At 52.4% G+C, this 27661-nt stretch overlaps 1 protein-coding gene across 1 annotated transcript in view; it reads left to right on the forward strand.

The window, feature by feature from the left end:
- Positions 1–4677: 4677 nt before the first annotated feature.
- The window catches only part of ACAN (aggrecan), a 61201-nt gene continuing 38217 nt past the window's right edge, over positions 4678–27661 (forward strand). Inside the window, exon 1 of the mRNA XM_032836892.1 lies at positions 4678–4728. The gene's annotated coding sequence lies outside the window, so the exon portion shown is untranslated. The remainder of the gene's footprint in view (positions 4729–27661) is intronic.

Raw genomic sequence — 27661 nt, forward strand, 5'->3', positions numbered from 1 at the left:
AGGACATACAGTATTTATTATTGCCGTGCTCCGAGGAAGCGAGTTTTCCAGCTTCCTTTATGAATCCAGAAAGTAGCCCATACTTGCTCGGGAACATCAGATTGTAGAGGGGAGGAAAGGGAAGAAAATTCATCATCTTGAGCCAGATCACTCACTAGGCACTGACTGACATCCCTTATTCTAATTCTACAGTTCCATACAATCCCGTTTCACAGATGAGAAAACCGAGACCCAGAGAGGTTAAGAAACTTGCCCACCTTCTTGTGCCAGAACCAGGATTCACCTCCAAGGCTCCTGAAGACACAGGGGACCTCCTCTTCCACTCAGTTTTGTTGCTTGAGAGAGACAGGAAGCCCTTTCATGAAAATGATCTGATGCTTTTTGACTGTCCACAAGTTTCAAGATCAACCAGAAGTGTGACATAGCCCAGCAACGCAACAATCTTTGACTGTACCAAGAAGAATGGGATGCTGAAGGCTGTCCTGCAGAAACTGGGACAGATGTGTCGTCCCAGAGAGCAGGATAGGCTGCTTGCTTGTACAGGGGTATCCAAAGGATGCAAATTGGGACTCAGCAAGTTTCGTACACGGTGCCCCACTAAGGGACAGAAACATACACTTGTGGTGCTACAGTTAGGTGAACTGGGGGACTGGCCATCCTCTAAGAGCCACTTGAATGGCACTTGGAAGCCAACCTCCAAGATGCTTCCCAGCAATCCCCATCCCCTGGTCCCATGTGACCAAGAGAATATGGCAGACGTGACAGTGTGTGCCTTCCAAAGCGAGGACATCAGAGCACTGCAGCTCCCACTCAGCCCCCTGTATCACTTGCTGTGGCAGAAGCCAGCTGCCATCCATGTCATGAGGTGACTCCCCTGGCAGGTGAGATAAACAGGAGCTGAGGCCACTGGCCAGCAGCCATCTTAGACCTGGATTGTCTAAGCCCCAGTCAAGCCTTCAGCTGACACCTGACTGCAACCCCATGAGATAACCTAAGGCAGAATGACTAGCCATGCTTCTCCCAAATTCCTGACCCACAGAACCCATGGACAATATTAAAAGACTCATCGCTTGAAGCCACTAAGGCTTGAGGCAATGCATGACACAGCCATTGTCATTGGAATATGGAGCCATGACATCCTGTCCTGCTCCAGAACTCAGCCCCAGGATAAGTGAAGACAAGAAAGTGGGACATTGGTCAACTTTGCAATAAGTCCTCTGCCAAGAATGATAGAGTGAAGTCCCACACTTGGATTAGAAGACACTGGGCCCTTTCAATACTTGTGGAAAGGAGATCTGAGTTGGCTACAGACTCAGACTGAGCCGTGATGAGGCTGCAGAAAAGCACATAAAGGAAGGCTGCATTAACAGAAGCATAGTACCTTATTGAAGGAGGTGAGCTCCTGCCGTGGGCTGAGTACCCTAATAGGACTGTGTTTAGAATCACTCTACACAGGGCAAGGGCAGTCCAGACATGCTAGGGGAAGATTGGTGGGAGCAGGTAGCTTCTACTGATGGAAAAATGAGGAAGGACATAGCGAAGTGGGGATTCCCGGTTCCTAAAGGAGAAAAGGGGGAGGGCGAGAGCAAGGCAACCCCCGATCCTAAATGCAAAAACATCTGCCATGTGGAAGGAGATCTGGGGGACAAGGCCAAGAGGTAGAAATGGGCCTGTTCTGTTCACTGCTGAATTCATAGTATTGGAACCAGTAGGCATTTCTACGACATCTGAGAGCTGCCTAAGTATTAGAACCACGTGAAAATGGGAGGCAGACTCAGAAGGGAGTCAAATCCACGGGCGTGTTCACACAGAGCGTATATCCCAGTCAGGGAGGATGTGGTCCTCAATGTTCCCTAAGACCCTTTCCCAGCTCGGAGACCCTTCTTCTGTGATTTCGTGACTGGATGAGTGGCACCTGCTGAATGAGGCCAACACAGGGGTTCTTAAACTTCAGAAGGCATACGATAATAAGGGGGATCTTATTAAAACACAGCTTCTGAGTCAGAAGGTCTGCAGCAGGCCTGAGACTTTGCACTGTGAGTGAGCGCCCAGCTGACGCTGCTAGTCTATAGACCACACTGGGAGCAGCGAGAGGTTAAAGGTTGCCCGTGACAGCAGATAGGGTCAGGCAGCCTGGAAAAGACATTAAGTATTTGAGCAGAGGAGGGATGACTAGCATCAGAAGTTACTGCACAAGGAAGAGCCCTGAACAGGGGAGGGTCCATACGCCACCAAGGGCTTTCGGACACTAACATCCTTTGATCTCCTGAATGTGGTCTTTACACTGTCCACTTCCTAATCATCCTGGGTTTTCTGCAGCCTGAAGGCGCAGTAGTGTGAAGTCATGCCAACCCGCACTCATTCACTACCTGGGTGACCTGTGAGTCTCAGTTTCTTAATGTGTAAAACGGAAACCATGTTCTACCTACAAGACTGTTGTATTGAACAGTGTCTGGCGTGTAAAAATGCCCATTAGATGTTTCTTAGCCTCATTACAAAACTAGATGATCAATAAGCATTTGTTCCCTTCACTACAAAGATTAATTACCTAATATTCGTCCTCGAATTGAATTGCCCTTCGCTAACCCCATATGTCCTGGGATGTAAGTCAGATATGACCCCGTCTTACAGATGAGGGTGTGATGTGTTCTCACCTAGAGCATCAAGCAAATACTGGCATGAGTACCATGACTCCTGTTGGAATTCTAAGGATTCTTTTTTTCTAGAAGAGTCATTTCCCCTGGTCCAGGCACTGGGGTCAGTAACTAGTAAGATTTCATTCCACTTCCTTGTCTGAGGGACAAAATGCTGTTTCCCCCTGAGGGGCTCTGGTCACCATCATGTCAGAAGGGCCCAAGGTGCTCCGTAACTTGGAGACCTGACCAGGAGAAACCAACAGATTCAGGTAGAACAACAGTGAAGCCAAGAACTGCCCACCAGTGGAACACCTCAGCCACAGCTCCTGGGCACCAGTGGGTGGAGTGGGAACCATGCCCTCCCCAGGCTTCACTGCCCAGTGCAGAGAACAGGCAGGAGAACGTGCTGGGCCAGGGCCAGTCCTGCCCCCTAGCAGAGATGGCCAGCAAAACACCCACACAATTCCAGAGTTGTCACCCCTGGGAAACGGAGCCACTTCCATGCCTTTTAATCAAGAAAAAGCTTAGTCTATTATCTCTGTAATGGGCAGCCCACAGAGACCTGGCTTCTCGCTCTTTCTCATTCAGCCCATGCCCAGTGAGGGCGTCAAGCCGCTTCTACCACACTGACCCGGGCCACTAAATCTTAGCATCAAGCCCCGCCAGCTTCCTCCATAAGGACCCTGAAGACCACCAACCAGCCCGGGTCCCCCCAAAACTGCTGTAGCTAAGCCAGCAGCCTGTGTAGCAGAGAGAGCATGACTTTGGGCTTGAATTCCGACCCTGCCTTAAATAGGTAACTCCCTCACTCTCTGAGCCTCCGTTTTCACATCTTTCGGGTTTGGGGGGAATCCTAATATTTACCTCATTGGGCTTTTGGGGAAATTAAGTGAGATATTGATGTATGTTAAGCAACCAGCTCACGGAAGGTGTTCAAACGCTGTTGGTTCTCTTATTCTTTGACTGGGAAAAATATTATTAAGGAGGGTGGTCTCTGGAGCTCCAGAAGTCCTGGAGAATTCCTGCTTCGTTCGAGATATGTCCTTGGCCTCTCCGGGACTTTGAAGACCCTCAGCCTTTTGCCCTGAGGCTGGCTCCCCGTCCCCAGCACGCCTCCCCGCGGCCCCTTAAAACCTCCTCTCTTCCCGTTTTCCGGGCCATCCCGGCGCACCCCATCCCCAAAAACTTTCAGCCAGTTCCTCCCGAGGGTCCTTCCAAACCGTGGCTCGGAAGCAGGGGGCGCGCCGTGCCCTCTCGCTTCCCGCCGGGCGTCCGCGGCACACCCCGCGCGGGGCGCCGGGGAGCCCCGTCCGGCCACCGCAGGCGCGGGTGCGGGTGCGGGTGCGGGCGCGGATGCCCGCGCGGATGCGGGCGCGGATGCAGGCGCTGGTCCCGGCGCGGGTGCCCGCCCAGCCCTCCGGGGCCCCTCGGACTGCGGAGCCGCCGACCGCATTGCAGCCCTTCCCGCGCCGCTGCCTCCCGCGGGCCCAGGGGCTGCCGGCTCCTCTCGAGCCCTGCGCCCCGGGCGGCTTCCCCCGCGGCGCGCCGGTCCGGAGCCGGGGTCCAGCGCGCTCCAGACGCCTCCGCCCTCCCCTCCCCCGCCGGCCGCCCCTCGGGTCCCCCGGGGGTGGGGTTTCCCTCCGCGTCCCCCCCCCCGCCACCGCCCTCCCCTCCCCCGCCCGCCCCTATGTATGTGTCACCACGCGCCATGCCCGCCCGCCCGCCCGCCCACCTACCTCCCCGCCGCTCGAGAGGGGCTCGCAGAGCTGAGGACGCGCCCGCGCCGCTCCAGGTCTCTCCCTCCGCGCGCTCGCCGGCCGGCATCTGACGCGGGCGCCAGGGGCTCCGGGCACCTTGCAGTGGCCCTTGCCTCGGCCAGCCGGGACTCCGCAACCCAGCCGCTGCCGCCGCGGCCGCCGCCTGAGGGGACCTGCGGACAGGACGCCCGCGGCAGGAGGGGTGCGCGGCGCGCGCGCAGAGCGTCTCCCCGGCGGCGCCGCCAGCCCCGGGCCTCCCGGCCCCGCGAGCCCCCCGGCCGCCTCGCCAGCTGTGTGGCACTGAAGTTCTTGCGAAGGGCGTCCAACTCTTCAAGGTAACTGTCCCCTTGCCTCCGGGGAGAGGCTCTCCCGGGGTCCCCCGGCCGCCGGCCGCTCCGCGCGCGGGGGCTGCGCTGCCTCGGTGTCCCCTGCGGGGGGAGGCGTGCGCTGCGGCTTCCCGACCGCCGCGTCCGCGGGCGGAGTTGAGCAAACTTTCGGGCTGTTACGGACGCAGCGTGCATGGGGCGAAGGAACACGTGACGAGGGGCTGTTGTCTGCTGGTCCCCGGAAATTAAGGAACAGAGAACTGGGGAGCTTTTACTCCCGACTCCCGTGTGTTTGCAAGTCCTAGGGTCTGAAGCGCGCTTCGGTGGACAGACGAGCGGCTTTGGAGTCGGGGAAATGTGGGTTCAGATCCCCTGGGCTACCCTTGAGCTGGAGGAGTTGCTTCATGGTTCCGAGCCTTGGCCTGGGCCGTCGGTGGGAAGGAGGAGGCCCTTGGGCAGGGTGGCTGGGCATGGGCAGTGTATCGGGTACGGGGCAGGTGCCCAAGCAGGGGCTGAGAGAACCCGCTGGTCCCACTTCCTTGGCCACTTGGCCGACTGCAGGAGCGCAGGGATGGGGGAAAGCTGGGGAAAGCGGGGAACTGGCAGAGCCCAGGACAGGGCCACTGAGCTGCCAGAGAGGGAGACAAACTCAGACCGGGCCACTAGGCAGGAGCATCTCTCAAGGAAGAGGAGGGGAAATGAGGACACATGACCAGGGACAGCTTTGCCGTCTCTGGGTTCTTCTGCAGTGGAAGCCCACGATGGTGGAGTCTTTCAAACCCCGGGTTTGGGTGGTTGGTTGTCCGCGTTTACGGAATCTGCATTCTAAGCCAGAGCAAACTGTGGGGTGAGGGTGGGAGGGGCTTGTCTCTTGTTGGAAGACTCCAACCCAAACTTTTCCATCATTCCACTCCTTGCAGTCGTGACTCAGTCACGACTGAGCAGGGTTCTGATAGGATCCTTGTAGGGTCTCACCGCTAAGGAGCCCCAGGTCCCAGCATTTTGCTTGGTGTGTACATTCCAATTCTGGAATGTACCCACTCCACTTTTCTGGGAGTGGGCTGCTAGGAGGAAAGGAAGGAGGATGCAAAGCTGAATGGGTTAGTGTGGTGTTTCCGTCCCGGACACTGCAGTGGGTGGGTATGTGTCAGTTTGGGGGAACCCTGGACCTTGGAAAGATATTCAAAAGAAAGTGAATCCAGAAAGGTGTGATGACTTTCTAAAGGTCACACCTGACTTAGGGGAAGGGCAGGGCTAGAATCGGGATTTTCTGAGGCTCTAGTCGGTTGCTTGTCCTGATTTAAGAATCCAGAAGTCTGGGCTCCGGTCCTGGTTCCTTCCTTGCCTCTGGGTTGCCAAGGGGAAGATCGTCTGTACCCCTGGGCAGAGCGGGTTAGGGGGGGCTTGGAAGATCCGTGTAGGAGCGCTGGCCTGTCCATCACTGAACCAGGAAGAGACTGCCCAAGAATAGAAGGGCAATCAGGGAGAAAACCCGAAGGAGGAGGTGACTCTACACCCAGAAGCAAGGGTCCCTCCAATTTCAAAAGTTTCGGAAGAAGGAATTATGAAAAGGAAGAAAATATCTCTCAGGGAAATGCTGGAATTTGGGGGGTTACATCGAGTTGGGTTTAAATGAAATGCATGTATGTGCAATTTCTAGCGTGTCCCTGGGTCCCTTCATTCATTCTCCAGTAATTACTGAGCGCCACCTAGTAACTCTGCACCCAGTGCTGGCCATTGCTGGTCCTCCATAAAACAGTTGCTGTGGTTACGCAAGCAAGTACTCCAGAACGGATATCATTTATTATTATTATCACTAATTTTAATTCTAAGTAGATATTTTTCTTTTCCTAGAATTTTCTATGAAAATCATACTTAAATTGGGAGTCTTTATAATTTGAAAGCCCTCTTTTCAATATAGGAGTAAAGAGGGGCGCCTGGGTGGCTCAGTCGTTAAGCATCTGCCTTCAGCTCAGGTCATGATCTCAGGGTCCTGGGATCGAGCCCTGCATCTGGCTCCCTGCTCGGCAGAAAGCCTGCTTCTCCCTCACCCACTCCCCCTGCTTTTGTTCTCTCTCTCTGTCAAATAAAAGCAAATAAAATTTTTTAAAAATTTATGGGAGTAAAGAATCCATGAGGGGGAGATGATAGAAGTATTATTACGTATCTTCAGGGAGTCTCTGTGAGCTTGAGTGGTGGAACTGTGTGCTGTTGGAACCACTGACTCCAGGCCCTTTCTCACACCCCCACACAGGCTTTGCCCCTGCTCCCCATCTCCCACACACTCACATGCCAGGCAGCCTCACCCCTGCATGCCGAGTGGGGGGGTCCTCCATCCCCACATGCCTAGAACAGATGTCCAACTCCCCAGTTGGAGAGGGAGCTCCAAGAGAGCCCTGACTCCTGGGATGGTGGGGGAGAGCCGTGGGGGTCGGGGGGAGCCTGCCCAGCAGGGCAGACCTGGGTTCGAATCCCAACTCAGCCACTTACTGGCGGCATGATTTTGAAGAGGGCCTTGTCTGACTCTCAGCAGGCACCAGAAACCTTAATTCCTCTCCTCTAGCGGCTTCTAGGCCCCCTTGGGGTCACAAACTGTAAGTTCAGGAGAGTATTAGTTGAGAATATTCTGTAGTAGTAGAAGACTGTGTGTCCCAACTTTTCATGTGGATCTTTTTCATGCTGGCTCCTAGAACCCAGTCCCTTCCAAGCCCCTTCTTGTTGGGCCCGAGAAGGGCCTCAGCTGAGACAGGTGAGGCCCATGGGCCCCTGCTTGGAGCCTCGATCTTACTCTGTCTCTGCTCCAGCAGACACATCTAGCACTGAGTATCTCCATCTGCAGGTGGTAAAACCGATTTAGGGGAGTGTAATGACATAGGAAAGAGTAATTTCATAGTGTCTCCCATGTAATAAAGGTAAATACTGTTTCCAGAAACTTCTATTTCTGTTTTATATTTGGCAATCCTAAATAAGTGTCGATGTGATTATAATACATAGATATATACACAATATATACAAATTTGATGTTTATAGGATGAATTTCTTACTGGGGGTTGCAGTCAACAAAGTTTGAAAGACACTGATCCTGATAATGTTTTTGTCTCTGAGAAATTCCTGCCTCGTGGTTCCAGCTGGCAGGCGCTGGGGCCTCCTTGCTGCCCCTATGCTAACACCTGGACTGGACCTATAAACATCTCTGTAGAAGCCAGCGGTGGGGGCGGGGGGAGTAGTGAAAGGCAAGTTCAAGGAAGAGGACCCAGACACAGACAGAGAGGAAGCAATGAGGCCTGATTGCGAGTGGAGCAGGAGGGGTGACAGGGCCAATGGGGCTCCCCCCCGGGAAAGGGAGTCTATGGGTGGATACATCTTTTTTTTTTAGATTTTATTTATTTATTTTTAAAGAGCGAGAGAGCGTGTGCATGTGTGTGTGAGTGAGCAGGGGAGAAGCCGAGGGAGAGGGACAAGCAGACTCTGCTGGGCGTGGAGCCTCACTTGGGGCTTGATTCCAGGACCCCGAGATCATGACCTGAGCTGAAATCAAGAATGAAACATCCAACCCACTGAGCCACCCAGGCACCCCTCTGGGAGGGGGAACATCTTAAAATAGGAGCCCTCCTCTTTTGCTGTCACCAGGTGGGCCTCTTGGCCATGCTGGGGGCCTTGATGGGAGCATCAGTCCTGCCCTCCTTCCTCGAGAAAGCTCTGTTCTATGGAGTGAAAGGGGGCTGTGGCATCTCCCCCGGCTGCTTTTCTTCCCCCAGACCAGATAGGACACCCCCATCCCTGAGAGGAGGCCTGGGCCCCTGGGCGTGGTTGGAAACGGAGTCAACACTGCAGGGGAGGAGCAGCCGGTGGGGGGTTGGTGCAGGGCAGGGGCAGGGTTAGAGAGTGGGAGTGAGGCAGAGGGAGGACCAGAGAGGGGGAATTTGGAGGGAGAACGGGAAAACGGTTCCTTTTTTCAAAAGTTGAATCCAGGGCAAGAACGGAAACCATGGAGTTTACTTTTAAAAAACTCAGAGCCTCCTTGTAAGCGGCTGTGTGTGTGTGTGTGTGTGTGTGTGTGTGTGTGTGTGAGCGCACGCTAGGAGGGCGGGCCCTGCGGGCTGGCCTGGGCTTGTGAGAGGCGACTTTTCTCCCTCTCAATGGCCTTACAGTGTATCCTAAAGAAGCTTTTTGTTAAGCTCATGAATAGGTGGGTTTGGGGTGTGCGATGCTAGCCATCACGATCTGGATATTTGGTTACCTTTGAGGTTACATGTTTTCCCTTCTAAGACACACACCCAAAAAAGGAGCCTCCTCTCCTGCATCAGGTCGCTTTTGGGAATGGGAGGGCTTGTTCGTCTCTGTGTGATGGATTTGGCTTGCGGAGCAAGAGTCCAAAGGAGAAACTGAGAACCAGACAGAGGTGTAATGTCCAGCCTGGTGGACAACCCCTCCTCAGCCCCCAGACTCTGGGACTCTGAGCTGGAACATCGTGGTTCCCAGATCATGGATGTCCAGGACCTTTGGGGCCTGTGATGACCCTCCTGTAAGACATCACAAGGGGAATGGAGGCCCAGAAGGGGGAAAGTGCTTGCCCCAGGCTAGCCCACAGCAGACCAGTGAGGATCTGGATGGAAACCTAGGCCTTCAGGCCCTCACCCTGAAATATACCATATCCATGGAAAGCATTCATTCATTCTTCCTGCTGTACCACTTGCTACATGTTACAGGCACTGCACTAGGTGTGGGTAAACAATTAGCTCTTCCTGCCCTCCAGCTGCTCTTAGTCTATTGAGGAGGACGGGCTATAATCAACTTGACCCCGACCCCACACTCCTATAAAGCAGTGACTCTCAACTGGGGAGTTCTTTTGCTCTCCAGAGACCATTTGGCCTTATGTGGGGAGATTTTTTTGTTGTCGCCATGGGGAGGGGGTGACAGTACTAGTGTCTAGTGGGTAGAGACCAGGGATGCTGTAACCAACTGAAAATGCCCAGGACAGCATTTTCCTCCTACCGGTAGAGAATGATCCAGCCCAAAATGTCAATAATGCCAAGATCGAGAAGTCCTGCTCCAGACCTTCATTTAGCTATGGCTCCAAAGCATGCTCTGTGTACCAGCAAGAAGACTAGGGGTGGGGGGGCAAGAAGGGAGGGTTTGGCAGGTGGTGAAGAGCAGGCAACAAAAGAAAACAAGAAGCCAGGCCCCCGTGGTAAAGCAGAAAGAACATGGACTTTGGCAGCCCCGTCGTAGGTTGAAATCCCAGCTGTGTGCCCTTGGGCAAGTCACTTACCCTCTCTGAGCCTCACTTTCCACATCTGTGAAATGAGGCTTCTCTGATGGTTGAAGGGGTTCAAGACAAAGCGAATAAGGGACTTGGCACAAAGTAGACCTACAATAAAATAGCAACTGCTATTACTGTCTTGGAGGCTTTTCGAGGTCCCACTCTGGAAAATCACATCAGCAGGTGTGGACGTGGGATAGCGAGACCAAAGAAGATTGCTGTTCAGGGCACGATTGCCACAGTAGTGCGTTCTGGTTGGGGGGTGGCATGTGGGTCAGCACCTCCCCCCACCCCACACAGGTCCCGGCAAGGGGGAGGGGATGTGCTCCAGGGAGGATGCATCCTACAGTCTGGGCAGTGGGAGAAGCTGGGCTTGCAGCCACTTGAACTGGGCACTGCCTGGCTGCATGACGTGGGTATATCGCTTTGCCTCCCTGAGACTCGGTTTTCTTCTCTGTAAAATGGGCATCCTAAGGCCTGTCTTCACAGAGCAAGATCCAGGGAGAAGTTACTTCTGGGAAGGTGCCTTGTGGGATGGGGGGAGCACCTATGAGGCCTAAGCAGGCATCTTTCGTATCTGGTGTGTGCTACACCTAACCCAGGGCCTGGCACACGCAGGCAGGCCGAATGAATGAATGAACAGACCCTCACACTCTAAGTTCTTTCAATGCTTGACAAGAAGAGCGCCAATACTCAGATGGGCGGTCCTCCGCTTGGCCACGCCTCCATCCCAAGCCTGCAGGAAGAAGCCGTGCCCTGTAGTTCTCCGTAGGCTCAGGTCACAGCGCTGACAGCAGCGCCCTCTAGAGGGTACTGCAGTCATAGCAGCTGAGTTGTGCTAACCGGGAGGAGGGAGCCTCCCTGGGAGCTGGAGGTGTGGGTGAGACACCAGAAGAGAGAAAGCCCAAGTTGCCAAGAAGAGGACCCAGTCCCTTATCTCAGTGCAGGGCGCATCCATTTTCCCACCTGAACAGCAAGGCCTTTGCTTGACCACACGGAGTTGAACTTAGAATATATTAAGGCCTCCTTGAAAGTCACTAGCCATAGGGGTGGATTCGAGAATTGCCACGCTTCCCTGAGCATCTGCTTTTCAGAGTCATGAAGCATTAAATCAGAAAGGGATGCAGGGGACTGAATCACCCACTTCCTTCATTATACAGATGAGGCACCTGAGCCCCAGAGAGGGGTTCAGGCTGCTCTCAGCAGAGCCATAGATCCCATCAGGGCTGCTAGGGCTCCTCCCTGCACATCACATGTCACATTCAAGCCAGTAAAAGGAGGCGCCTGATCACAGAAACACTGTGCCATCCCATAAGAACCCAACTGTGGACACACCTCCTCCTGGGGCCACCCACTGTCTACTCCAGGGCCACCTTCTGACTCTGTGCCTCTAGGGTCTTTGCTAGTTCCCAGGATGCTTGGAGGAAGAAAGCCCTTATAAGAGAAATGTCCAGGGCAATGCGGAGCCCAGCCTCCCCTCTCCCTCAGAACCCCTGGGCTTTCTTATTCCAGCCTCCCCCCTTGGTCATAGGGAGGGGGTTTTCCCCAACCAAACCTGGACCTTGGCCTGACCTTCCCCTTCAGGGGCTCCCTTCTTCCCCATCCCCCGAACCACCCTCACTCTGACCTCTTATCAAGCTGGCTCAGGGGAACACCTGGATTTTAGGATGACTCAGGAATGTAATGGACGTTTGTCAGCTTGACAAGACACTGAAAAAGGGACACAGATGCCATCATCAGAAGTAGACTCTTTCCCTAGAATTGAAAGCATTGGAGGAGCTTTGGGAAAACAAGTATGCCTAAATCCTAATGCACCTGCAGAGATTCTGCTTGGGGGACAGGGTAGGAATTTGTGCTTTTCAAACGCACTCAAGGTGATCCCAATGCAACCCAGCTTCTGAACTCCTAGTGTAAAGCCCCAAACAGTTCTCTGGGTGCCTTCACTTCTAAGCCACTTTCTGTGGGACCCCTGTTGGGGTCACCTGCCCTCCCCTCCCTGCAGGCAGAACTACAGCCTCTGCTCCCAGTTTGCCCTTTAGGAGAATGAGGAGGTCACAGCCTGCTTCTCTGTCTCCTCCCTCCTGCCTGAGACAGGGGCCCTGCTTCCTTAGTATAGTTGTCCTTGACCCTGGATCAAAGTACATTTGTCCCTGGAGGATGAAGGCAGGCCAGGGTTCCCAGAAGTGGGTTCCCAGAAGTGGGTTCCCCAGAACATCTGTTTCAGGGATGGTCAAAGGGCATTTCATGTAAAAGGGGCCTCATCCCCGAGGGTCAAACAGAACAGAATGCACCCCTGTTCTGCAGGAATTCTCCAGATGCTGATGGACATTGGAAATCTCTGAGAGTTTCTTACACTGAATTTTCCAGGGAGCTCTTCTTTTCTAGAGCGGATGGAGGGTCTGTAGAGATGCTGATCTAAGCAATCAGCCAGCTCTGATCCTGCGGCAGGAATGAGGCAGCTGCACCAGGGCCCAAGGGGCAGCCCGGGGACAGGGGAGCGCTTCAAAACCTAAATCGCAAACAGGGTCACTGATCCAGCAGGCCCTCTCCACCCCCATAGCCAGGATGGCCCCTCCCTCCCCTTTCCTGCCTGCCACCTTCTCTTTAAAGGTTGACCATGCAGGATGCTTGTTTTAGATCCATTGTTTCCGGACTGAAAAGCATGGGAGGGAGGTGGCGCACTCGGTGTGGTCCACTGGGGGATCGGGATGGGAGCCCCCCTCCCCACCTTGGACCAGAGGCCTAACCCGGTGTGCTCTACTGGCCGTGCGACTGCAGGGGGCGCCAGTGTCGGGACTATTTCTATGAATGACCCCTGCCCCTGGAGCTGAGCAAGGAAGAGCGATGTCTACATGCTTGCCTCTGTCCCCTGTCCTCGTCATCACACCCACGAGTGTCATCCGCACCCCACCTACCCACAGTTCCTCCAGGGGGTGCTTCTTCGCCCTTCTCTGGGCCGTTAATTCCCCTTAAAGTAGCCTCATTCTGTGATTCTCCCTCCCTAAGCCCAGCCTGCAGGGGCTCCCACTGATCTTGTTTTGCGAATGTTTTTAGCAGAGAGGGTCCCCCTGGTGTGGGGGGATCTGATTGCATAAGTTGTCTCCACACCCCGTCCTGAGAGAGGAGAGTGCTGTAGGGCTGGCTTGGAGGTGGAATGAGCTTTATTAACCATGGGAAGACCTAGCACAAGCTTAGACCCTCACTTCCTACTGCGTCCCCTGCCCACCTGGTACCTCCTATCCACGCTTCCACCTAGGAGCCCCAGCTGCTATCTCAATGCCTTAGGGGCTCCAGGGGTCCCCACAGGGGTCAGCAAAACTCACATATGCCAAATAAGGCCCCCACAACATTCTGTGGCTGGAAAACTGTAACTTGTCCAGCTCCCGCCTTCGTAACTGCAAGTATAGCATAGGTGACAGACGCTTAGAAGCTTATGGAAATCTTTCAAGTTATTTGCACATCACTCCTCAGCCCTCTGGGCATGGTAGAGGCTCTCAGACCTTTTACCCTTGGAAGACAGCCCAGTTCTCCTCCTTGGCCAACAGGCCTTCAGGAGCCCGTTTCCCCTCCCCCCTCGGCATCCCAATTCACCTTCCCCTCACCCACCATCCTCCAGCATCTTCCACTTGATTCCCACCTGAGGACCTTTGCCCTCCTGGTCTCTTCTGCCTGAAGCTCTTCCCACTTGGCTTTGCAAGGTTGGCCCATTCAGTTCCAAATGTCACCTCCTCCAGGAGGCCTTTCTTGACCACCCAATTTAAAGAAGATAGACATGCCCACGCCCATGTCCCAGCAGTCCTGTGTTGCACTCTTTGTTGCTTGCCGCTGTCTAAAGAGTGCTGGTTGGTTGGTTTCCTTCGTGGTTGTCTGACTCCCCCTGCCCTACCTAGCCCCCACCAAATCAAAATTGCATGGGACAGGTGCCCATCACACGGATGATCTGTCTTGATCTTCTTCTATCTCCAACACCTAGAAAATACTCAACACATGGCAGGTACTCAGTAAAAGTGTGCTAACCCGACAAATGACTTTGGGCCAGTACTTTTCGAACTGTCTCCAGGGAGTCTGTGGCCGTTGTCTGTGATGCCCCACAGAGGCCATAGAGGTAAGTAGAGAAGGACAGTGATTTTAGGGGTCCCCCCAAGTCAGATTCTATCAGAACAACTGCACTTTTGTGTCTTTTGAAAGCCACTGATATGGAGCTTTCTACTCTTGTCAGAGATCAGAAAACTGGGCCCTAGAAAGGAATACGTCTGCTAGAATGAGCAAAAAAGAAAAAAGAGGGGGAAAGCATGAGAAAGGCAAACCAAGAAACAAACTTTTTTTTTAAGATTTTATTTATTTATTTGACAGAGAGACAGTGAGAGAGAGCATAAGAGAGGAGAAGTTCAGAGGGAGAAGCATACTCCCCATGGAGCAGGGAGCCCGATGTGGGGCTTGATCCCAGGACTCTAGGATCATGACCTGAGCTGAAGACAGTTGCCTAACCAACTGAGCCACCCAGGCACCCAAGAAACAAACTCTTAACTGTAGAGAACAGACTGCTGGCGAGCAAGGGAGAGGTGGGAGCAGGGATGGGGACATCGGGGTTGGGATGAAGGAGGGCATTTGTTGTGATGAGCACCGAGGGTCGTATGGAAGACTTGAATCACTATATTGTGCACCTGAGACTAATATAAGACTATGTTCACCATCCTGGAATTAAAATAAAATTTAAAAAAAGAACATGTGTGGCCTAAGGGTCTGGCAGGGGATGGTGTCAGAGCTGGAACTAGGACCCAACTCCCACTGAACTGGGCCATTGTCTAAAAACAGCCCCCGCCTGTCCCGGCCCCCTCGGTAGCCCCATCTCACCCTGGCCATGGCTCGGGGACTCTGCAGTGTCAGAACAGCCACCACCTGAGCCAGCTTGGGCTCTGCCACCAAGGGGACCCAGCTGAGGAGAGACATGGCTGCTCTCCATACGCCAGTACCCTCTTCACAGCTTCCCTTAGTAGTTCATAATGACTCGAGCATCAAGGGGGAGCAGCTGCTTTTAGGAATTAATTTATATTTTTAGGTTCTACCACCTTTGGAACCTCAAATTCTATCACTGGGCTACCCAGCATGGACAGTGAGCCTTCTGTCATCTTGTTTCCTTTACCTTTTTCAAGCTGTGGGGTCCTGACACTCCCTATGGCCTGGAGGAAGGGGGCCAGACACTGGGGTTAGGACAGAGAACAAGAGGGGTTTTCCCGGCCTTCATGACTCTGCAGACCTCAGCGGGCAACCCTTCTCCGCCTTCGCCATCCACACTGAACAGCATCTCCCCTCCAGCTCACCTGTGGGCCTGTCGTCTCAGATTCTCCCGTTGGGGACCTCCCTGGAGCCTGGGGCCCTATCCTGTCTCTCTTTTGTGATGGAGGGTCCAGCCCACGGTAGGTCAATGTTTTATTCCCAGCCCCCTTCCTGATGTCACTGTAGCGTTCAGACTCACAAAAGGATCCATCAGGCCATTGTCCCACAGGAGGGGGGTCAGGTGGATGGGCTCCAATTCTCCAGCTGTGTGACCTTGCCAGAGTTGATTAGTCTTGCTTGCCTCAGGTATAACATCTCTGACCTCATAAGTCTGTGGATACCCTCAGGTGTTGAGATTAAAATAACATCACTAAACCAAGCTACCTGGCACGGAGCAAATGCCCTCCAAGCAGTAACAGCTGTTAATCATGAATATTCCCCAGGCATTCCTGGGATCTGAGAACCTGGCCTTTTGCAGAGATGGGTTGGGTGGTCACGTGACTACCTCTGCTTGCCCAGCCTGCTGTTCCTCACTGCTTTCCTGAGCACTGAGGCTCTTAAGGCAGCCCAGCAAGCTTGGAGCCCAGAGCGAAGTGGGGAACCCAACAAGAGCCTTATGCTTTGTGCCACCTGGAAGCTAGCCGTGGAACAGGGCAGGTCCCCTGGCAGGCCTGACAGCAGGTGGCTCAGCAAGACCTGTTGTACCAAGCCCCCACCCACCCACTGTGTAATCCCAGGGGGTGCCATTCGGTTCCCTTCCATGTGTAGACTGCCCCCTGCGGAGGTACAGGGCACAGCTGATTGCAGCTTTACCCATCAGCCCCCATTCCCTCAGCCACTCCTTGGGACTGCACCACACCAACAAATGATGGACTAGCAAGAAATTCCTTTTCAGATGTTCTAACTGCTACCAACTTAGCTGTGCTTTCAGGAGGCGGCCCGGGGAGGGGGAGCTGGTGCTGGACTCAGAGCTTCCTCCACACACCTGTTCCATGTCCTGTTCCATGCCCTGTCCTCCCCTTCTGGGACTGGGGAGCCAGGAAGTTTAACTGTCCCAAGAGAACCTTCGATGGTTCTGAGCTAGCAAAGGCAGCTAAACTGCCTGAGTTGTGTCTCTATTGAAACGTCAGCGTTTCTTGGTCCTACCTGGACTCTAGGAGAAAAGATGCTCTGAGTCCAGACGGGACCAGAAACCTCAAAGAAAAGTTCACTTCTGGGTTTTTGTTATTAAAAGACAGTTTCCAGACCAGGATCTGGGCTGTTTCTTCCTTCTCCTGGCTCCCTAGAAAAACAGAGAGCCACCGTCATCGATCAGTGAGAGTGGAAGGGGAGATGGAAGGGCCTGATGAGGCATGAGGGTCAAGGAGCCAAACCAAGGAAGTCACAAAGATTGGGTTCAAAGGGCAGATGAGAAAGATCTAGAAAAATCCATCAAGAACAATCCCAGGGCACCTGGCTAGCTCAGTTGGTAGAGTCTGCGGCCCTTAATCTCAGGTTGTGAGTTTGAGCCCCACATTGGGTGTAGAGATTACTTAAAAATAATATCCAAAACACAAAACAAAACAAAACAGGGGGGCGCCTGGGTGGCTCAGTCCGTTAAGTGTCTGCCTTCGGCTCAGGTCCTGATCCCAGGGTCCTGGGATCAAGCCCCGCATCAGGGTCCCTGCTCGTCGGGAAGCTTGCTTCTCCCTCTCCCACTGCTTGTGTCCCCTCTCTCGCTGTGTCTCTCTGTGTCAAACAAATAAAATCTTAAAAAAAAAAAAAAAACAATCCCAAAGCAGGATATGTCTCCACTAAGAAAAAAAAAGGCAGGAGAGATTTAGATTAGACATGAGAAATAAAGGAATCTCTAAAGAAATCTCAGTCATCCTGAGGTTGACGACCAAGTAAGGTAGGGCGGTCTCCTTTTTTAGAAGTGTTCTTAGTTGTAGTCGTAATAGAATAGAAAGTTACCTATTGTATTGGTTTCCCCAGGGCTGCCGTAACAAAGCACTGCAAAGGGGGAGCTTAAAATGACAGAAATGTATCACCTCACAGTTCTGGAGTCTAGAAGTCCAAAATCAAGGTCTCTTCAGGGCCATGCTCCCTCTGAAACCTGTAGGAGAGAACCCATCCTTGCCTCTTCCTGGCTACTGGTAATGGCCTTCAGTTTGTGGTGTTCCTGGGCCAGGAGCTGTCTCACTCTGATCTCTGCCTCTGAGTAATGTTCTCTGTGCATGCCTGGGTCTTCACACCTGTTCACACTTCTTATGAAGACACCAGTCTTACTGGAATAAGGGTCCATCCCAATGACCTCACTTTGACTCGATCACATCTGCAAAGACCCTGTTTCCAGATAAGGTCACATTCACAGGTCCTGGGGGTTAGGGCTTCAGCATATCTTTTTTGGGGGGTGGGGAACTCAATTCAACCAATGACACCCTTCATTGACTTGTTGCCATATTTTGGACTCATGCTTCATCTCCGAGACGTACGGGGAGTTTATCAAGTTAGATAAATGATGTGTTCTCTGATGGGTCAGTGCTTTTATGCTAACCAGAGACTGGGCATGTTGAGTAGAAAGGATATAAATGTTTTCTCATGACCCAAAGCAGCAGGAAGCTTGAAGTAGGTCTAATATCCCCATTCTGTAGATGGTGAAACAGAGGCATGGCTGGTAAGTGATAGGGCCAGGGCTCAAACTCATGACCGTCTGATTCCGAAGTTCATGGTTTCCTGGCTAGTTCATGCCCAAAGAGAAGGTGAATTTCTCAGATTGGACCCAGACATGTAACGTAAGAAAGAGAAGCAAAGGGGCTTGTCTCTCAGTCTGGGGGTGTGAGTATACAGATCTGCTCATTCTGGCATTCCATACCTATGAACCTCATGGGGGTTCCTTGGCTCACAGTCTCCAGGACAACCTTTGGGAGAGAGTCATGAACTGGGAAGACCTTGGGCCCAGAGTCTGTTGAACACTTAACTGCGACAGAAGAAAATTCTGACTGTCAGTCCATTCCCAAGAATTTTATAGTACACAGAGAACATTCTCCTCTCCTCTACCCCAGCCCCAGGCCCTCCCCCTCCCCCACCACACCCTTCCTCCACTGGCTAGCACCTTGGTCACTGGGGAGTTCATTGTCCTGAATGTAGATTTTTTTTTAAAGGATATAAAATTTCCTTTTATTTTTGGAAACACTTTTTCTTTGAAACACGTTTTACCATCACAGAAAGTTGAGGGACTATAAACACTAGACATGGAAAAATAAAAATCTACTGTAAACCTAACACCCAGAGATAACCAGAGTTAAATTTATGTACATCCTTCGGGTCTTTTCCCCCCATGAATAGATACACCCAAAAATGGAATGGAGTTGCATTGCACGTAACATTTTGCCATTTGCTTTCTGTGTGAACGTGTTTCCAAGTCAGGACGCAGTTTTCCATAATTAGAATATCCCACATGCCAGGCTCTCTATGGGACACAGCAGGGAAAACACAAGGAGGAGAGAAGTCTGCCCTGTCCTCGAGGAGAGCCCGCAGTCCAGGTAGGAGAAAGTAGGAAGCAGAGAGCCCCAGGGCCTCATCCTAGCACGGCTGCTGTCTGCGTAGCTGTGGGTGAATTTTCCCATCCAGGAAGATGGGCCCAGCTGCTCCCACCAAGCTCAGATAGGTCTGGGGTCTGAGGCTGAGTTACGGTGCAGGGGTAGTTACCGAGAGAGAGCACCCTTCAGCAAGAAAGTCTGCAGGCGCTCTCCCACCCAATGTATCTGTGCCCCAGCAAGCCCGAGACGAGAGACACAAATTTGCTGCTCCCAGAATCAGCCTTGGGTCCCTTGTTCCTCTCATGGTGTGAGCATCTTGAAGAGCCAAGCCTGTTTCTAGTTTTAATGTGAGTATAGCTCCAAAAACATGGCCCTTCTAACAGGCTCACTAATTCGTCTGCTGCTCAGATAAATAACCCAAAATTGGAAAAAGGACCATTGTGTTTGATTCATTTAGGGGAAGTGTGAGGGGCCCCAACATGGTGCCTTCTTAGGAATTTTCAAGGGAAATGTTGATCATACCTGGTTTCTGCTTTGTGTGGCTTTAGATCCCAACCCCGGGAAGATGCAAGCATTCCTGGATGCCAAAGGCAGTGTGGTGCCCGGCAGGGTCCTGAGTGCAGGAAGGCCTCCTTGACCATAGAGAGCACTCCAGAAAAAAAAAGGGACCTGTCCAAATGGAATAGTGCATAAAGATCTCTACATACTGGCACAGATAGAGATATTGATTTTCCTTCTCAAAGGGAAAGGCAGTAGTCAAATTTGTAGAGACAGAAAGTGGAATGGTGGTTGCCAGGAGCTGGGGGAGGGGAAAATGGGAGTTGTCTTCCAAGGGGCACAAAGTTTCAGCTTGGCAGACGGTGATGATGGCGGCAGAGTCATGTGACATATGAACGTACCTCATGTTACAGAACTGTAAGAAATATGAACTTAAAAATAGTGAAGATGGTAAACTTTGTGGAGCGCCTGGGTGGCTCAATTGGTAAAGCATCTGACTCTTGATCTCAGCTCAGGCCTCCATCTCTGTGTCATGAGTTCAAGCCCCCCATGGTGCTCCACGTTGGGAGCTACTAAAAAAAAAAAAAAAAAAGATGGTAACTTTTGTGTTAGGCGTATTTTACCACGATTCTTTTTAAAATAATTTAAAACAACAACCATGCAAAAGGAAAGGTGGGTTTCTTGTGAGGACCATGTCCTCGGAGAAACACTGGCAGGGAAGAGCCCGGAGGCAGAGGACGGCGGGAGTCCTTTGAAGGTGCTTTCTGGAAGGCGGCTGTGCTGGCATCCTGTTGGGAGGCTAGTAGGCCCCGTAATCCTGACAGCTGTGCAGGGCAGAGTGGCACAGCCAGAGAAGGCTGGCCGAGCACTGGGTACATGCTGGAGACAGCTGGAAGGGGAGGAGACAGGGGGAGCAGCATAAAGTCATGCCCGGGCTCATGACTCTTGGCCAACTCTTCTGGAGCAAGCTGAGAGTCAGAGGGGGTCTGTGAGGGACTCAGAGAGCAAGCTCTTCAGGATTTTCAGCCTTGTTCTACAGCCCCAAGGTGGCTGGGTGCTCTGATCCAACTCTAAAGCTTAGCCCCATCCATGGGAAAACTCCTTTTGTAGGAGGAACTCAGCAAATGTCTGTGAACGGAAGCCATGCTTTAAGGCTGGGTCCGTACATGGTCAAAGGCCTTTGAACAATGAGAACGGACTCCTGACAGGCTCCGCCCTCTGCACCAAACCCCATTGCTAGCATATACGAAGCAGAGAACAGGTTAGGAGTCAGGGGGACCTGGGTTTGAATCCTGACCCTGCCACTCCCTGGCTGTGGGATTTGAGGGAAGTCATTGACTTGCTCTAAGCTTCTGTCTCCAGGACCCCCTCTCCGGATGATTGTGAGCATTGAATGAGACAACACCTTTGTTCAGACTGCTGTCAGGCACCATGCTGGCTTGGGGTCAGCTTTCAATACAGGGTCATTTTTAGAGGATGTAGTTGTCGGTGCTCAGTCACACAGGAGACCCAAGGAAGGACGAGCCCAGTGCCCACAGTGGGCACCATCTCCTTGCGGAGACAGACGAATGCTGCAGGCCACGTGTGCTCCTGCTCTCATGGAGGAGGGTGAACTTGGTCACAGTGGGGTCCTGTGAGACTTCCCAGAGGTGGGGGCCAGCGATAGCTGGAGAAGAAGCTTCGGTTTCCTTCTGAAACACACCTCAGGGCGCCTGGGTGGCTCAGTGGGTTAAGCCACTGCCTTCGGCTCAGGTCATGATCTCAGGGTCCTGGGATGGAGTCCCGCATCGGGCTCTCTGCTCAGCAGGGAGCCTGCTTCCCTCTCTCTCTCTGCCTGCTTCTCTGTCTACTTGTGATCTCTCTCTGTCAAATAAATAAATAAATAAAATCTTAAAAAAAAAAACCACACACCTCAGATCAGGACATTCCTGAACACACACACCTCCCCCCACCCTCCCCAGAGCCTCCCCATCACCTGCAGAAGGTGTAAGTGACTCAGTAGCCTAATTACAGGGGTTCTTCAGAATCTGGCCCCGTGGCCCCACCTTGTTTGTAACTTCATTTAATCCTACACCACTTGGATGTACTCCTTTCTTCATACCTTTGCTCATGTGATCCTTCCCTCCTCGAAGGCCCTTTCCCTCTCCCTTTGGGTCCCTGTCTGTCTATTAAGGCTCAGCTCAAATGTTACCTTTTCCTCAGAGCACTCCCAGGCCTCTCAAACGGAGTGATTTCTGCATCTTCTCAGCTCCCAGAATTCTCTCAACCAGAGAGACCTTTCCTCTTGGGTTGTAGGATTTATTTATACATCTTATCTCCCATCCCACGCAGTGAGCCCTGGGGGCGGATACGCATGGGTCCATCCCTCCATCCTCCTCAGCACCCACTAGAGTTTGACAGAGGAAAGGAGGGAAGGAGGAAAGCCAAAAATGGCTGGAACTTTTCCAGAGGAAAAGCAAATAATTATTCCTTCCACATGAGAGCTGAAAAAGAATCCTCTGCTTTTCAGAGCTCATGCTATAAGAAAGGGAAAGGAGTGTGAGTGAAGGATGGCCATGAGGTGAAGGTGTGACTCTTGATCTCAGAGCTGTGAGTTTGAGCGCTGTGTTGGGTGCAGACATTACTTTAAAAATCTTAAAGAAAAAGAAAAAAGTGAATGAGGTTTTTTTTTCCTCCAGTAATCCATTTTCTTACTTACTCTTGACTAGACCCCGGGACTAAATTTACAGAACCCGAGCGTCTGCCCCAGGGAGACAGCAGCCCCCTGTTTCCCATCAGCCACAAGCCAGGCACCTGGCCGTCTGCCTGCCCAGGGACTCGGCTGTCACCCCAAACACCTGATGGCCCTTTCTGACAAGCGGGCCTTTCCACCAGGACTCTAGGCTTCCAGACACCTCTACCAAAGATCATTTTGTAAACCTGGGCTCCATTCTCAGCTGGGGAGTCCACCGAGGTGTCACACTGGACCCTCTAGGCCCTTCCCAAACCCCGGCAAGAAGGCGTTCTCCGTTCTGCCAGGTTGGCGGTGAGCACCGAGTGGAGGGAACTCAGCTCTTGGCCCAGGATCCCTGCCCCAGAAAAGGAGCTTGTGCCTGATGGAAAGTTTGGGCTGAAGGACACTCCCTTCCAAAATCCCAGGTTCGATATTTACACATCGTCTGAAATTAATGCAGAGAAAACCTCTAAGTGCCCAGCTGGAAGGGAAGTCTGAGAGCAGGAAGGGGTGGGTCCCAAGTCCTAGGGTTTTTTCCCCAGAGAGAATGGAGCAAAGCTAAAAGTCCCTAAGTGAGTGTCCGGGAACCATTAATCGTACCATGTACGCCTCCACTTTAAACTGGTTTTACTGGGAATTTGCAATGGCGAGTGGGGAGAGGTGGGCATAACGGGGAATGGTTGGTGGTGTTGAGCTGAATTTTTCCCTCCAGTGCTGCCCCTCTCCCTTTGGGGCCATGATGGCTGCAGGCACCCAGCCTTTAGGAAGCAAGACCGATGGCCAACCTTTCTTCTCAGCTCCCAGACTCAGCCTCCCCCCCAGCCTCTTGTAAATGCAGCCTTCATCAGATGCCAGCATGGCTCCAAGTTCTATTTTGTCCTTGGATCTTTGGAGTCCCTCCCCCCTCCATACATGGCCCTTCTGCCCTACTCCTGGTCCTCTCCCAACAGGAGAGGAACATGAATAAGTGTTTCCATGGGCAATGTATGAATATTTCCATGGATTACAGGAATGCTCCCAGCTCCCCTGACAGCCCCTGCTCCCAGTTACCCTTTCTCTGAGGGCTTCTCATGGTCTCCAAGGCTGAGGAGGCAGGAATATCTTGAAATCAGGTGATATCCAACAGTTATGATCAGCCTTAAGCTCACCACTCCTTGCATTCCCAAACTTAATCCAGAAGGGACATTGCCCATGCATTAAGAACCATCCATTCATGTAATCAATGAACATTTTTTATTTACCTGCTGTGTGCCAGACATTGTTCTAGGCACTGGAAACAGACCAGTGAGCAAAAGAGAGGAAAGTCTCTGCTCTCACGGGGCGTATATTCTGGGAGGGGGAACAGATCATCAACACACAGGAAAGGACGATAATTTCCAATAATAATATAAATAAACAATATCAGGGAGGCACCAGGTGGGGGTGAAGGAACAGGGTGGTCAGGGAAAGGACCTTTGGACTGAGCCTGGAATGTTGCAAGGTGGCCAGCTAGGGAGAGATACACAAGTGTATCTTGTGTATACCAGATACCAAAAGGCTCTTAGAAGGAAACAGGTTGGGGCACCTGGGTGGCTCAGTGGGTTGAGCCTCTGCCTTCAGCTCGGGTCGTGGTCTCAGGATCCTGGGATCAAGCCCCGAATCGGGCTCTCTGTTCAGCAGGGAGCCTGCTCCCCACCCCCCACCCCGCTCTGCCTACTTGTGATCTCTCTCTGTTAAAAAAAAAAAAAAAAAAGGAAACATGTTTTTGCTTAAGGGGCAGCTAGAATATGGCTGGAAATGAAAGTAGGAGATGTGGTGTAAGCAGGAATGGGGGCAGATCATGTAGGGCCTTGCAGGCCATGGGAGAGGTGGGCTGGCTTTCACTCCAAGAACATTCACCCTGTGCTCCCGTGAAGTACCCAGGCCAAGCTTCCCTTTGCTTCAGCTCTCCCTTCTAATTGAAGCTTTCAGTGGGATACAAGCTCCCTTTCTCCCCACTCCTCCTGCCAGCTCCCCCAACAGGATCAGACTACCTAGGGGACATAGAAACTTCTGTTTTGTGATTTGGAAGGAACAAGAAGAAGCTTAGAACATGGTTCCCTGCCTCTCCTCTTAATTGGAAAGAAGCCATTTCCAGAAGCCTCACCCAGGGATTTTCCGGCCAGAGATGGCAAGAAATTTGCCCAGCTTCACCCAAATAACAAGTTGTGGGTCAAAGGTATGAATTCAGGTTGTATTTTTAAGGTTTTCATGTTCTCCCATACTGCATTTTTCCTGGAAAACTGGAGCAGAGACGACTTCAGGGAATTGCCCAGAGCCTGCGTTCACAGTGGACCCCAGAGAGCAGAGGAAGAACAGCCTATCTCTCATCACAATGGATCCAAGTCAAACAGTTATCAGCTAAAAGTCCCTAGCAAGGATGTTTATCAGTGGGTGAAGGAGATCAAGGCAGAAGGGCCAGAGAGGAAAGAAGTGGTTGTCTTCTACAGTATTGTATGTCCTCCATGCCCTGACCAGGGTCTGCTCCTTCCAGTTCTCTGCTCTGCTCAGCCCCCACCTCCATAGGCAGGGCCTTCCCCTTCCCACCACGCAGGCCTTCAGCAAACCCAGGCCTGCTTTTTTTTTTTTCCCCCTTTTCTTTTTTTAAACTGTGGAACCCATAAAACCTAGACCCTGGCTGGGATGGTGAGGTTGGCCACAGACTGGCATTGGCAGAAACAGCTCCTTGGGCTGATTTCTGAAGCTGAGTTCAGAAAGGGCTTTCTTCCCTTAGCTTCCCCCTCCCTGCGATCAGGAGCATGAGAAGCAGCAAGGAGCTGGCCAGCGGTTCCAGCGGCCAAAGGTGAGGGTGGGACATTAGAAAGGTCCAGAAGACCCAACTCAGGGGAGGGCTCTACTGGCCCTTCTGCTGAGCTCGCTAGTAGGAATCCAGACACTCCTGAGCAAGTGTATTCATGTTTTTGTAGGTACCAGCTGAGACAGGAGCCATTCAATCAGGGGTGGCTTGTTTGAGCTTTTTTAAAACCCACCCTGAAAATCCCTTGAAGGAAGTTAGCAAGGACTGCTGAGCTGAAGTGGACTTGTGTCGCGGCCATCGCTTTCCCTAAGGCACCTGCCCTGGCAGATGTGGGGGAGGAGCCGCCATGCTGGGCTACAGGAGCCAGTTCTCCCTGGGTTTCTGGGGGCACCGGCAGAGCCAGGACTCAGGACACCTGCAGGGCTCCTCCCTACTGATGGAAGGTCCAGGAGTGGGTCAGGACTCTCTCACTTGGGAATTCACACCCACCCCCAGAGTGGACCCCGCATTAGTGATTGTCAAGAGTTCCAGATGCTTCAGTGACAACAGCGCAAATAACAAAACAGGAATAAGGAAATCAAAGATATGGAAAAAGACACACAGAATAAGGAATAGGAGGAAGAGGGAGAGAGGAGAAAATACAAAAAAAATCTTCACATTCACAAAAAAATACCTTCACAAGGGGCGAAGCCTGTGCTGTGATTCCAGCTTACAGATGGGAAAACTGAGGGCTTCCATGAGTTCCCCAGTGAGTTAGAACAGAGCTAGGACTGGAATCAGCTGCTTGGCTTTCCCTTTCCATACCATCCCATCATCAATTAGCAGCTGCACTTGGGGGCACTCTGGCTAGATGTGTACTTGGTATGGGATCGCTGTCCTATTCTCTATGCTGGTCTTGAAATCCCAATCTTAGGTGCATATGTCAACACCATGACACACGAGGTAGGACGGGTCTTGTCGTTCACAGACAAGACCCACTATTGTGAGATTAACCCACAGATAAGTGATCTGCTTGCGGCCAGGGGCTGGGGGAATGGGTGGCTTCGGTCCTTTTAAATCTCTCCCCCAGGACTGAAGTCATGGACACAGAGCCACTTAGTTACTGACTAATCCTACTGGTCAACCAGTCTACCAAATTCAGGCATCCACTGGTTCACCAGTAAGTAGGAATCGAATACCATTTTTTGTTGTTCCCAGCATTGCATGAGTTAATGTGGAGGGAATTCTTTTTTTTTTAACATAAGCTTTGACTTTCAGCCTTAAGGAGGTCACAGTGTGCATGGTGAGGCAGAGCTAGCATACATAGGAGAAAACCTAGGTGCTAACTTGGCTGTAGCAGCAGTCCTAGTCCGGGGAGGCGAACCAGCCTGGTTCTTTGTTTAGCGTTAAATGCCTCCAGTAGTGTGCTGGTAAGCCCACTCCCAAAAAGGCAGGGAAAGCCAAAAGCTGTCATTTGTGGTGTTCCCTCATTTTCCATGCTAGAGATAGTCCCATGACCAATTTCAGTCTCCCAGTGTGCCATCGTTGAACACGGAGTTGGAAAGATATATGGGAAGTTATCTCTGCCCAGCCAGTGTGGCCTAGCCCTGGCGTCCCACTGGTTCTCCCTGGGACCCCGGGAAGGGAAGTCCCTACTTGTCTCACCCCTGGGCTGCACACGGGTTGTGACCTTCCCAAAGCCACAGGCTGTACCGGCGTGCTGACATGAAGGAACATGGCCAAGTACGTCACCAGCGATGTAGCTGAGATTTATTGATTGCAAAACGGGAGTGGTCTATCCCACAACTGTGGGCTCAACCAATGTGAGCCTCCAGCGTCCCTTCTCCTCCGACAGAGGCCTGGGATACTCGGGCCTCCCTTTGTTCATTCATTCATTCAGCAGATATTTCCTGAATGACCTCTCTCTGTGCTGGGCACTCTGCGGAGGGCTGTGGAGACTTTGAGGCACAAGACAGACTCGTAGACCTGACAACAGGGGACGATGATGACCGGGTCCCTAGAACTGGGTTCTGGTCCTGGCTCCACCTCCAACTTACTGTGTGGCCTTGAGCAAGTCACTTAACCTCTCTGGGTCTTAGTTTCGTCACCTGTAAACTGAAGGAGTTGAACTTGCCATTCACTGATGTCTCTCCCAGCTCTGGCTTTCTGTGGCTCCAGGAAGGGAGGCAAGGTCTGGAGGGCACAGGAGGAAGAGTTGAAGGAACGGGCAGGTCTGTGGGAGAACAGAAGACGGGAAAGCAGAGGGGACCCCTGGAGATCCGGCGTGAGTCCCTTGAAAGAGGAGTGGACATGTTGAGTGTGGTCCCTGAGGGAGGAGTTCAGGGGTGGAAATTATAATGGGGGCGGGTCATTGGACCCCAGCTTCAGCCATAACATGAGCCACCTTGTGAAGGATCGGGCCCCTCCTATTCAGTTAGAGATGAAAAGACCATGTGTCTTGGCCATGTGGACAAGATCCCCGGCAGGGAGGTCATGGCTATAAACCCCAGCCACTGGCCCCTCTTCTGGTCAGCTCACCCAGTCCTGCCACCAAGGGACATCAGGGGGAGAGTGGTGTTGATGGCTGCCTGCCGAGCGCCACCCCTCCAAGCCAGGGACACAGTTTCCGCCCCAGATAGGAGAGCCAGACTGGTACATTATCTCACTTGGTCTTGAAACAGCCATGGGGTTGGGTCCTGGGGTATTAAAGTAGTAGGTGGCCAAGCCAGGACTGGGCCTGGGGGTCTCCATTCTGCAGAGGGGGGTCTCAGGTCTGGGGGTCTCCATTGGATGTCCTGGAAGAGGGCTTCAAGGCAAGGGGGTGAGCTGCCCACCCGGTCTCTTAATTTGGTGGAGTAAAGGCTTAGGCCCTGGCTGGGTCGGCAACCATGAGGCAGAGTCTAGCTGATGAGAAG

This window comes from Lontra canadensis, unplaced genomic scaffold (assembly GCF_010015895.1).
Source record: "Lontra canadensis isolate GAN:19392208 unplaced genomic scaffold, GSC_riverotter_1.0 scaffold94, whole genome shotgun sequence".
Lineage (NCBI taxonomy): Eukaryota > Metazoa > Chordata > Mammalia > Carnivora > Mustelidae > Lontra > Lontra canadensis.